The sequence below is a fragment of the Apis dorsata genome, unplaced genomic scaffold, assembly GCF_000469605.1.
Source record: "Apis dorsata unplaced genomic scaffold, Apis dorsata 1.3 scaffold_33, whole genome shotgun sequence".
Classification (NCBI taxonomy): domain Eukaryota; kingdom Metazoa; phylum Arthropoda; class Insecta; order Hymenoptera; family Apidae; genus Apis; species Apis dorsata.
The window spans coordinates 20572-31304 of record NW_006263335.1 but is presented as its reverse complement, the minus strand read 5'-3'; the positions used below and the strand labels follow the sequence as shown (position 1 = coordinate 31304).

The window sequence follows — 10733 nt, the reverse complement described above, 5'->3', positions numbered from 1 at the left end:
CTTTTTTTCTTTTTTTCCCTTTTTTTTTTTTTTTCGTCTATTTTCCGCCCGAGCTCGGTGGCGGCTACACGTATTTAAAGGCACGACTATTTAACGGTAACCGATTGTTGGAGACAACAATGAAAGCCAGCCAGGTTTTATCATACACCTGCGCGCGACGAGAAAGGTCCTCCCGCGTGGAAAATGCGGCTCGAGCACACAGTGTCGCGCGCATTAAGCGCTGCCTGCAGGCGATGAACGTGACTAATTGAGAAACTTGAGGCAAATGTTCCACAATACGGGAACCTCTTTTGTAATAGGATTGCTTCCCAACAGTCGTGCGTTACTGTTATTTAGCGGCGTTAATGTAAGGGAAAATTTCATGCCCTCTTCTCGAGTACGAGACAAGTTTTCTTGTGCCCGGATCCGATGAATAGAACACAATCCAATGAAGAAAAGTATAATGCGTTTCCTCTCTTTTTTTTTTATCGTGACAATTTTAAATTTTATCGACACAAACGTCGATATTCGAGATTAAATATGCTTCTTCTAATTTAATTTTATTTCTTCTCTTATTATGAAAATTGGGAATTTACTAACTATCCTTTTGTTTAAAATATACTTTACGTATATCGATCCGAATATTTTTTTAAGCGAAGATACAATACGCATACAATTTTGTTGGATAAATTCAAATAGATGGGATCAGAATGGTATAACCTGACAAACTACGTAACAAGAAAAAAAAACTCAGGCCTCTCATATCGAGAATGAGAATACGACATTCATCATCTCCCATTGATCGCAGGAAGGATGAAGATGTGGCACGATACGTACGTATTTAAACTTCTGTATGAATCGTTTCACTTTCGAGAGACGCGTCAACCTCTACACCATCTAGTGGAGACCGGGCAAACTATATCTCTCTGTTACATAATTTCCTCACAATTACACAAAGTTTTCAATTATTTTCGTGTTTTAATAAATTTATTCATTATTTATCGACTAAAATATGTATTTATCGGTTATTAATCTTTCTTTCCCATAATTATTTTACTCTTCTTCTTCTCTCCATTAATTTCCACGTCGATCTCGATCATCACTATAATAAAATATTATATTACTATTAGTAATCCTATTAAAATAAAATTAAAAGAATGTAATGTCGAAAAACATGATCTTGAGAAAATTTTCCCTTCGTCGCAAATAATAAATTCGATATTTGAAGAACGCTCGAGTATATAATATATATATATACATACATACATACATAAAATAGAGACGAGCAAAGCACGGGCAAAAAAGTCCAATCAAATCCTCACCCATGAATACCGATAGTCGTCACTTCGTCCCACTCTATCCTGGCTTTCGATAGCGGTCTACACAGGCTTATCCAAGCGCATCAACAAAAACATTCATTAAATCCCGGGCGTGTGTCTGTCCCGTTCAAATAACTGCACACACCTTGGTCGGCGAGAAGGGACGAAGGAAACAGTGAAATTCGTTTAAACGTCCCTCTTTACAAGAGTCGTCAAACTCGATTCGATCGATTTCGATTGCTCGTCGAACCAATACCGGCCAGATACGAGGGGCGTTCGATAAGTGCGAGTCGTGGAGCACAATCAACGGGGACGACACCGAAGCGAGAGATCGATTCGAGTGGCGGATAGACAGAAACTACGGCGGGCTGAGTTCGAGAAGGGTAAAAGCGTTAACGAGTCGCGTTATTCGACTCGTTCGCAGCGCGGCAGCAGGAGTGGGGGGAAGTGAGAGAAAGAGAGAGACAGAGGAGATTGCGGCGCTCGACGCGGCTCAAAAGTGACACGTACGAAGGCGTAATTAGCGGCAATTATCGAATATCGTAGTTTCACGAGATATTCGTGTTGATTAATCCAAACTTGTTACAAATGTAAACAAGTCTCTAGATAAATAGTGAATTATCTTTATTTTTATTTTAATGTATTATTATCGAAATATGGAAATATATAAATATTTATAAGCAATTTTTTTGAACTTTCGCGAGATAATGCTAAGGTGAAGAATACTATGATAAAAGAAAAATGGAAATAAATACCGATCAAAGTTGTGAATGGCGAGAGATTGTAGTAAAAGGTTCTCGACATTCTATAAATAGAGATAGAGCGATATTAAATCGCGATAACGATAATCGATCGATTAAGGAGACTTTTAAACTTTTGCAAGATTTCAGCTCTTAGATAAATTGTGCTATCAAGAGCGCAAGATAGAATCTTTTTAAAAGTGTAAGCAAAATAAAACTACTGTTGCTTAACACTTGATTGTAAACAAAATATATAGTCCGAAATAATTTTATATCTGAAAAATAACATAAAATTGTTACCGATTTTTAAATAAAGATAATAATTTTTGCAATTTCGATGATTCTAATTTTTAAAAAAAATATTATTTGAATTAGAAAATTACATTCAAATAATTTAATTAATTGATTTAAAATATAAAATATAAAATATAAAATTATCAAAAATAAAAATACTTGAAATAACTGAAATTACATGATAAATTAGAATCTTGGAATCTTATTTGGTGATTTAATATTAATTAATCTAATTCTAATAATTGTTCTAAACTCTATAAATAACCATTGAATAAAAATATTATTTGAATTTATAATTAAAAATAATAAGATAATTAATATACATATAAATAAATAATATTTTAAATTAATGAAAATGAATAATAATTTAATAAATATTTATTATTAAGTAACAATATATTTTAAAAAGCATACGTAAATATTTTATCAAAATATTTCTTTTATCAGACATATTATCTTTAAATAAATTTTAAATATTTTAATAATAAAAAAATTAGATATAACATATTTATTTATTTTTAAATGCAATTTAAATATTATTTTAACTAATATTCAATTTACTAGTTTAATTAACTCTATAAAATTCAAAATTTTATATGCTTAAACACTAAAATAAATAAATAATAAATTTTAAATAAAAAAAAAATATTTATTAAAAATATTTAAAAATTTAAAATTATTATATTCGCAATTTCGATGAAACGAATGATGGAAGCGGGAAGAGAGATCGACTTGGTCGTATTTAGCAACTATCTATCAACACAAGATACCGATACCAACTTGAAGAAAAACCATCTTCCTCGTATTCATTCTTTCTTTCTACATTCACGCGAAAAAGGAAAAGAAAAGGAGAAAGGAAAAATAGGACAAAGAGATGGTCGATGGTTGAGAGAGAGAGAGAGAAAAAAAACAAGGAGGCAGTATGCACAAAAGCCTCGTTTTCCGGAGGAGGAAACGCTCCGTTCTCGAAATTCGTCGATGATTACCACGGCTTCTTAATTAACCGTCCCTGATTGAGGGGGCCGGCCGTACCTACCGGCGATAATTAGAGGAGCTCGTCAGCCAGCCGGAATTTTTAATTGGCGAGTACGGAACAATTTCTTTTCGCCCTTGAAATCGAAGGGATGCGGAAAACACGCGAAAACCCGAAACTTGCTTCAGCCTTTCCGCAAGAGAAACCGAGAAACCGAGTTTCGATCGAATCGAATTAACCGCGGTATCAATTATAAAAATATTTCCCTAACGAACATATATATATACGTATATGTATATATCTCCTTTTATCCAGTCATCATCGAACGAATAATCGAGCAGAAGATCGATTAGAAGAAAAGGGACGATAAGCGAATGCAAATTAATTTCCAAGAGCGAAGTAATATTAATTTTACCACGAACACGACAATTCTACGGTGCAAATAAGTTACCGGTATGTGTGCATAACAGTATAATTAGATACGTCGGATATTCGTGTAGAATTTACGGAGCCAAGTACCACTCGAAAATTACAGCCGTTATTCACGCGACATGTGCTCACGTTCCGGAATATATGTATGTATATATATATATATATATATATATGCATATATATGGGACGAATTTGTCGTAAAAATTCGTATCTATCCTCTGAAACTGCATTTCCGCTTGGAAATTTATATCGCGTACGCGCGTACGTACGATTACGCTCGAGTTACGGTGGGACGGCCGGCGGGAATCTTTCACGTGTCGTTTTATAGGAGGCGAGGAGGGAGGAGGGCGAGAATTTCTTCCCCGCGGATGTTAATGACAATGGATGCCTTCTCATAAGTCGTTTGGCCAAGTTTGCGCCGGGATCGCTGCTCTGCTCCAGACACTCGTCACTGGATTTATTTCCTCGAACGACGCGTACCCGGGGTTACGTACACGGGGCTTGTCGAATTGGATTTGCCTCGAAAGGATCCTCGCGCAGACGTCAAGAACTTCTCGCCTTCCTTCCTTCCTTCCTTCCTCTCCCCTTACCACTATATACCGTTATCCTGCCAACTGCAGCAGGCGATGCACCACTACCGTCCCTACATTTTCCACCATTCTGCCGCTGCGAACAACCGTTCCCTTCTAGCTCACTCTTGACGCCGGATTTATCGTACGGTAACACCCCTTATTACTCGCTTATTGATACATCCGACACGCCAATAGCTTTCCACCCAAAGTATATCGAATATCTTTGCTATAGATAGATGTAAGAGATAATTGTATATTATTTTATTCTGTAGATTCGTTTGAAATATATATATATTTTAGAGTATTTTTAGCAGTTCGAATTATTTAACATTGGGAAATTTGGATCGTTTCGATATAACGTCTAGCATTATTTCTTATCGAAAAGGATCGGTATATATATATATATATATCGCCCACGCGCGATCCTACGTGTCCGCAATAAACAGTAAATGCGAGTCCGCCTATTGAATATTCATCCGCAGCGAGCAATTATTTATATTTTCCCAGCGTGTCGAATTTTTCCACGATCCATTTTTGGCCGACCGAGAGGAACGAGGAAAGGGGGGAGGGCTCCGTTTCGAAACGCACGATTTATAGAAAGTCATCGAGTTGCCAGAAATTATAATTAACGCCGTTCGTTTTAAATTTCATTCGACGCGGTATCGAGCATTCTATCTCCTATTTCACGCGCTAACTAATGACAACATTTATATTAAGCGAATGGCGGAGAAAAATTTTTAATAACCGTTCAATCTCTTTCCAAATGATTATACGATCAAAAAAAAAAAGAAAAAAAAATGTTATTAACGAGATACGTCAAAATTTGTAATAATAATTTATTCGCGAAATTCGTTCATTCGATGATATTATTTTCCACTTTATTATTATCGTTTATTATTACGCTTAACGAGCAACAACTCGTACATCTTTATCGACGAACGATGCTATACAACGGGCTAAACCAAGCCTCGTTTTTCCTACGGGACGAGAGAGGAGGATAAAGCAGGGAGAAGAATACGCGTTTTTTTCCACCTAATGAATTTTTTAACGGGGTCGTACATCGGTCGTAGCTCAACTAAAAACGATAAAGCGCACGGTTATTAGACGGAGCCATTCTCTACGACGACAACGACAACGCGGGAAAGGACAGAAAAAAGAAAAAAAGAAAGAAAGAGAAAAAGAAAAAAGCAGAACGATGGAAGCATAAAAAATGTCAGAGGATCACGAGCAATTTCCAATGGATACGGCGGAACGGAGTATTACGCCTGCAGGCCGATTTTTATGCGATGATAGAGTTCGACAGGTACGACCGTTTCGCAATATGTGCACGGGCACGTCGAACGGGCATCCAACGATTTTCCACGCATTCCGATTCCCTCGTTTCGAGTCACGCCAAGATAGAACTTTTTCGACGCGCGACATTCTCTTTGTCACCGTCATTCTCCTCGACACCGATGTTTGCACGGGCATTATAGCTCGACCACTTTACACCGTGTGCACCGTCTAATATTTTACCGGCTAGCTCGACCCCCTCCACTTTGCGCGGGTAGCGCCGATATTCGCGCGGTGGACAGTTGGCAAAATACTTTGTAGGACATGGGCACGCGTAACGTTGCGTGAAAAAATGTTTCGAGCAAAAATTGCCGCGCTTCGAAACGGTCGTCGAATGAGAGAACGAACGTTATTTGCTCATCGCGTTCTTTTTCGTCGACAGTTTTTTTTTCCCTCTCTATTTTTGTTTTATTTGTTTTTTCGTATTTGTTACTTACGACTATTTTTACGATCGGCCATTTACCGTTTCCCGTCGGTATCGCTCTGTTTCGAATCGACGAATAACGGAAGATGCTTCGTACGTACGGGATTAATATATATTTTCTATATAGATAGTTTCAGATATTTTACGATGAAATATATTCGCAATGCAGTAGACACGCGGAGACACGAGCTATTCGTTTAGGATAAATTCCATTGACGTCGTGAAAACAGATTTCGATCTTAGTTAATTGCAAATTCTATTCAATGTGTTCGCGTGTATTTATATAATCCAGGCAGATGTGCTGCGTCAAACGTCTATTAGACGCACAAAGCGATGGGCGATCATAATTGTAACGCGTATAGATATCGGCATGTACAATACGTTGCATTATCAATGCTTGCCTATCTTCTTGGTAACATCGAATCACGCCATATTGTCGCCATTATCGATATACATTTAGGAAAATTGATCGATAGCGTTGCTCGTAATATTAGGCAGAAAATTAGATAAAAAGTTAAATTGATTCACGCACCACTTTCTCTTTCTCCTTTCCCTTTATTTACCAACTGTTGTCTCGCTAATACGCGCGTCCATATTTAAATACGCTAAACCACTTTCGGTCTATACGCGTGCATTTGGCACGTACCATACGTCACGTACCATTTGTCATGTGAAAACCGATGGCATCTCGATTCGATCCTAAAAATGTCGATTCAATACGATATTAACCGACAATTTCGGTTATCGATATACGATTTTTAACCAATAATCGCGCGTTAAAAATTATATTTCTCAATTAAAATTCTCCCAAATTCTCTCGGCGAAAAGAAGATTGAAATATTTTTCAATTATTCATATTCGCAATCACCATTATTCCGAGTAATTCGATTAAGGAAAGTATTCCAGACAATTAGAAGTAAACTTACGCGCCCGTACCCGGCGCATTTTAACCAATGAGGAATAAGGATTAAAGGAAAATCCCTAATACCATTTTCCTCGCCATTAGTAGGTTTATTGATCCCCTCGTGCTTCTAATGTATTCGAGGCGAGAACCGATGCAACTACTCGAGAGTAATATGGACACAGTTATCTCGATTGGAAATATTTCCGCGAATCGGATAAAAATATATTTTTCCACGCAAACGCTACGTGTTTTATATATATATATATGTACATATGTATACGTACATATATATATTCGCGAAATTCGAAATATCGTGGAAACGTTGCAAGAGAGGATAAAATTTTAAACGATTAAAATAACTCGGATAATTTTTATTTGTTTATCCATCGACATCGATATATTTCATGTTACATGTTATTTGTTATCTGGTCGCATTTCGTTGATTTTACTTTACGTAATAAAATTATAACGGGTAATATTTTCATTTACGTATCATTTAATTAGAAATTTTCTTTCGTTAACAAACGTTAGAGTTTAATGATTTTTATGGAATTGTTAATATTAACTGATTTAAAAATTTTTCCAATTCTTAGAATAAAACTTTTACCAAAATTTTAATTAAATAAATAATCGTTCCTCACAAACGATACTTATAGTTGGCAAAATTCTTGTCGCTGGATTTGGAAAATTAAATTATTTCTACAAACGTAAAATATTAATTTTTCATTCTATCCTTGACAAGCATCCTTATATTTTGTATAAATTATTTAATGCATTCATTACTTCCTCTGCACTCAATTAGTAAAGTATTATACACTCTGAATTATTGTATTCGACGACAAAATGGATATTTCTTCAAAAAGACTCAAAGAAAGCTACAATTACTTCTTTGAATGTAAAATAATAAAATAATAAATATTTCTCTTTATTTCTAAAAATTATGTCCAATCTCATTTCGCGTACAAAATATTTATAATCAAAGAGAGAGTGTTCCTTACAGCAACTTATTTTCTCATCATTTCTGTCCATTTGACGTGTAATTATCAATAAATATTAAAAAACCAAATATTAATAAATATTTATATCCATCTCATTCACAATTCTTCTGCAATTAGACTCTCAATTAGACTCAATTTTACGAAATCTATCGCGATGCTTCCAATCTAATAATCGTATTTCATAATCAAGAAAAAAATTATCGCTTCTTCATTAACAACTTCTCTCCAGATTCTGCTACCTCTCTACTCAATTTTATGAAATTTTTTACGATGCTTCCTCCATCATTTGTAATCTAATTATTTCGCATAGAAAATACTCTCTCAAACCTCTGTGCTCAACTAGACTCAATTTTACGAAATCTTTTCGAGTAAATACTCATCTCTTATTCACTTTATTCACAAATCTCTATACTCAATTTTACAAAATTGTTGTATAATATAACTTTTATAATGCTTCCTTCATCATTTATAATCTAACAATCGTATTTCACTACATCTCATCCCTTATATCCTCCTCATTCACAAACCTCTGTTAAACTTAATTAAATTCAATTCTACGAAATTTATCGCGACACTTCCACCATTTATAACCTAAAATCGTATTTGGCATAGAAAATACTCTCGAATAAATACTCATCTCTTATATCCACCTCATTCACAAATCACTTTGTATTGAATTAGACTCAATTTTACGAAATCATTTCGAGTAAATATCATCGCTTAATTAATTAACCTCATTCACGAATCTCTGTATTCAATTAGACTCAATTTTAAGAAATCTTTTCCTCCATCACTTATAATCTAATAAAGATATATGTCGCATAGAAAATACGACATTCATAAATCTCTGTTAAACTCAATTAAATTCAATTCTACGAAATTTATCGCGACATTTCTCTCTCATCTGTAATCTAATAATCGTATTCCTTATATAAAATACTGCCAAGTAAAATATATTCACCTCATTCACAAACCTACTCAACTAGACTCAATTTTACAAAATCTTTTCCTCCATTATTTATAATCGTATTTCTCATATAAAAATACTGTCGAGTAAATATTCTTTCCTTATTCACCTCATTCTTTTCTCATACTCAACTCAATTTTACGAAATCTTTTCGAGTATTCCTTATTAACCTCATTCACAAACCTCTGTACTCAACTACACTCAATTTTACGAAATCTTTTCCTCCATTATTTATAATCGTATAGAAAATATTACCAAATAAATATTCTTTCCTTATTCACCTCATTCTCAATTTTACGAAATCTTTTCGAGTATCCCTTAATAACCTCATTCACAAACCTACTCAACTCAATTTTACGAAATCTTTTCTTCCATCATTTATAATCGTATTTCGTATAGAAAATATTATCAAATAAATATTCTTTTCTTATTCACCTCATTCTCTTCTCGTATTCAACTAGACTCAATTTCTTTTTTTACTCGAATCTTAAATATCATCCTATTAACCTCATTCACAAACCTCTGTTAAACTCAATTAAATTCAATTCTACGAAATTTATCGCCACACTTCCATTATTTATATTCTAATAATCGTATTCCTTACATAAAATAAGTAAAATACTCATCCCTTATTCACAAAGCTCTGATATCTCAACTACACTCAATTTTACAAAATCTTTTCCTCCATTATTTATAATCGTATTTCTCATAGAAAATACCGAATAAATACTCATCCCTTATATTCTCATCCACAAAACTCTCTTAAACTCAATTAAATTCAATTCTACGAAATTTATCGCGACACTTCCATCATTTATAATTTAATAATCGTATTCTTCATAGAAAATACTGCCAAATAAATACTCATCCTTTATTCATAAATCTCTCTACTTAACTCGAATCAACTTTACGAAATCTTTTCCTCCATCATTTATAATCGTATTTCTCATAGAAAATACTCGAATAAATATTCTTTCCTTATTCACCTTATTCTTTATATTTTACGAAATCTTTTCGAGTAAATATCATCTCAAACTTAATTAAATTCAATTCTACGAAATTTATCACGATACTTCCACCATTTATAATCAAATAATCGTATTTGGCATAGAAAATAATGTAAATACTCATCCTTTATTCACAAATCTCTCTACTTAACTCGAAATCTTTTCCTCCATCATTTATAATCGTATTTCTCATATAAAAACTTACTGTCGAGTAAATATTCTTTCCTTATTCACCTCATTCTTTATATTTTACGAAATCTTTTCGAGTAAATATCATCCCTTATTAACCTCATTCACAAACCTCTGTACTCAACTAGGCTCAATTTCCTCAAACCTTTTCCTCCATCACTTGTAATCTAACAATAGAAAATACATTCACTCTGTTAAACCCAATATTAAATTCAATTCCACGAAATNGAAGGAAGACGCGTGAAAATTTATCCTCCCCTCATCGCGGATCATCGATCCGCCGATGGAAACGGGTTAAGCCTAGCGATCGCCTGTTTGCACGGCGAATTAATATATGCTCATCAGCCTGTTTCTATGTTTGCCCGGACAATTTCGTTGCACGGAACACGGGCACGGGTTATGTTTGCCCGAACCTACCGCTCGACCGCTCCGACCCTCTCCTCGACGTTATTTCTGAAATATCAGCGAGGGCAATAGAATTGTGTATGGATTTCAAGTTGAGGATATATAATAACGGGTCTTTAAAATTGGGGATTGATTTGCAAGTTGAAACGAGGAATTTGAAGGTAGTAGGATGGTTTTTGATTCGTTTTGTTAAGATTG

General features: G+C 34.4%; 1 protein-coding gene across 2 annotated transcripts in view; it reads right to left on the bottom strand.

Annotated features, from left to right (window-relative positions):
- LOC102679681 (tyrosine-protein kinase Drl-like) overlaps positions 1–10733 on the bottom strand; it is a 105937-nt gene that overhangs the window by 85643 nt on the left and 9561 nt on the right. The gene's annotated exons all lie outside the window — the stretch shown is intronic.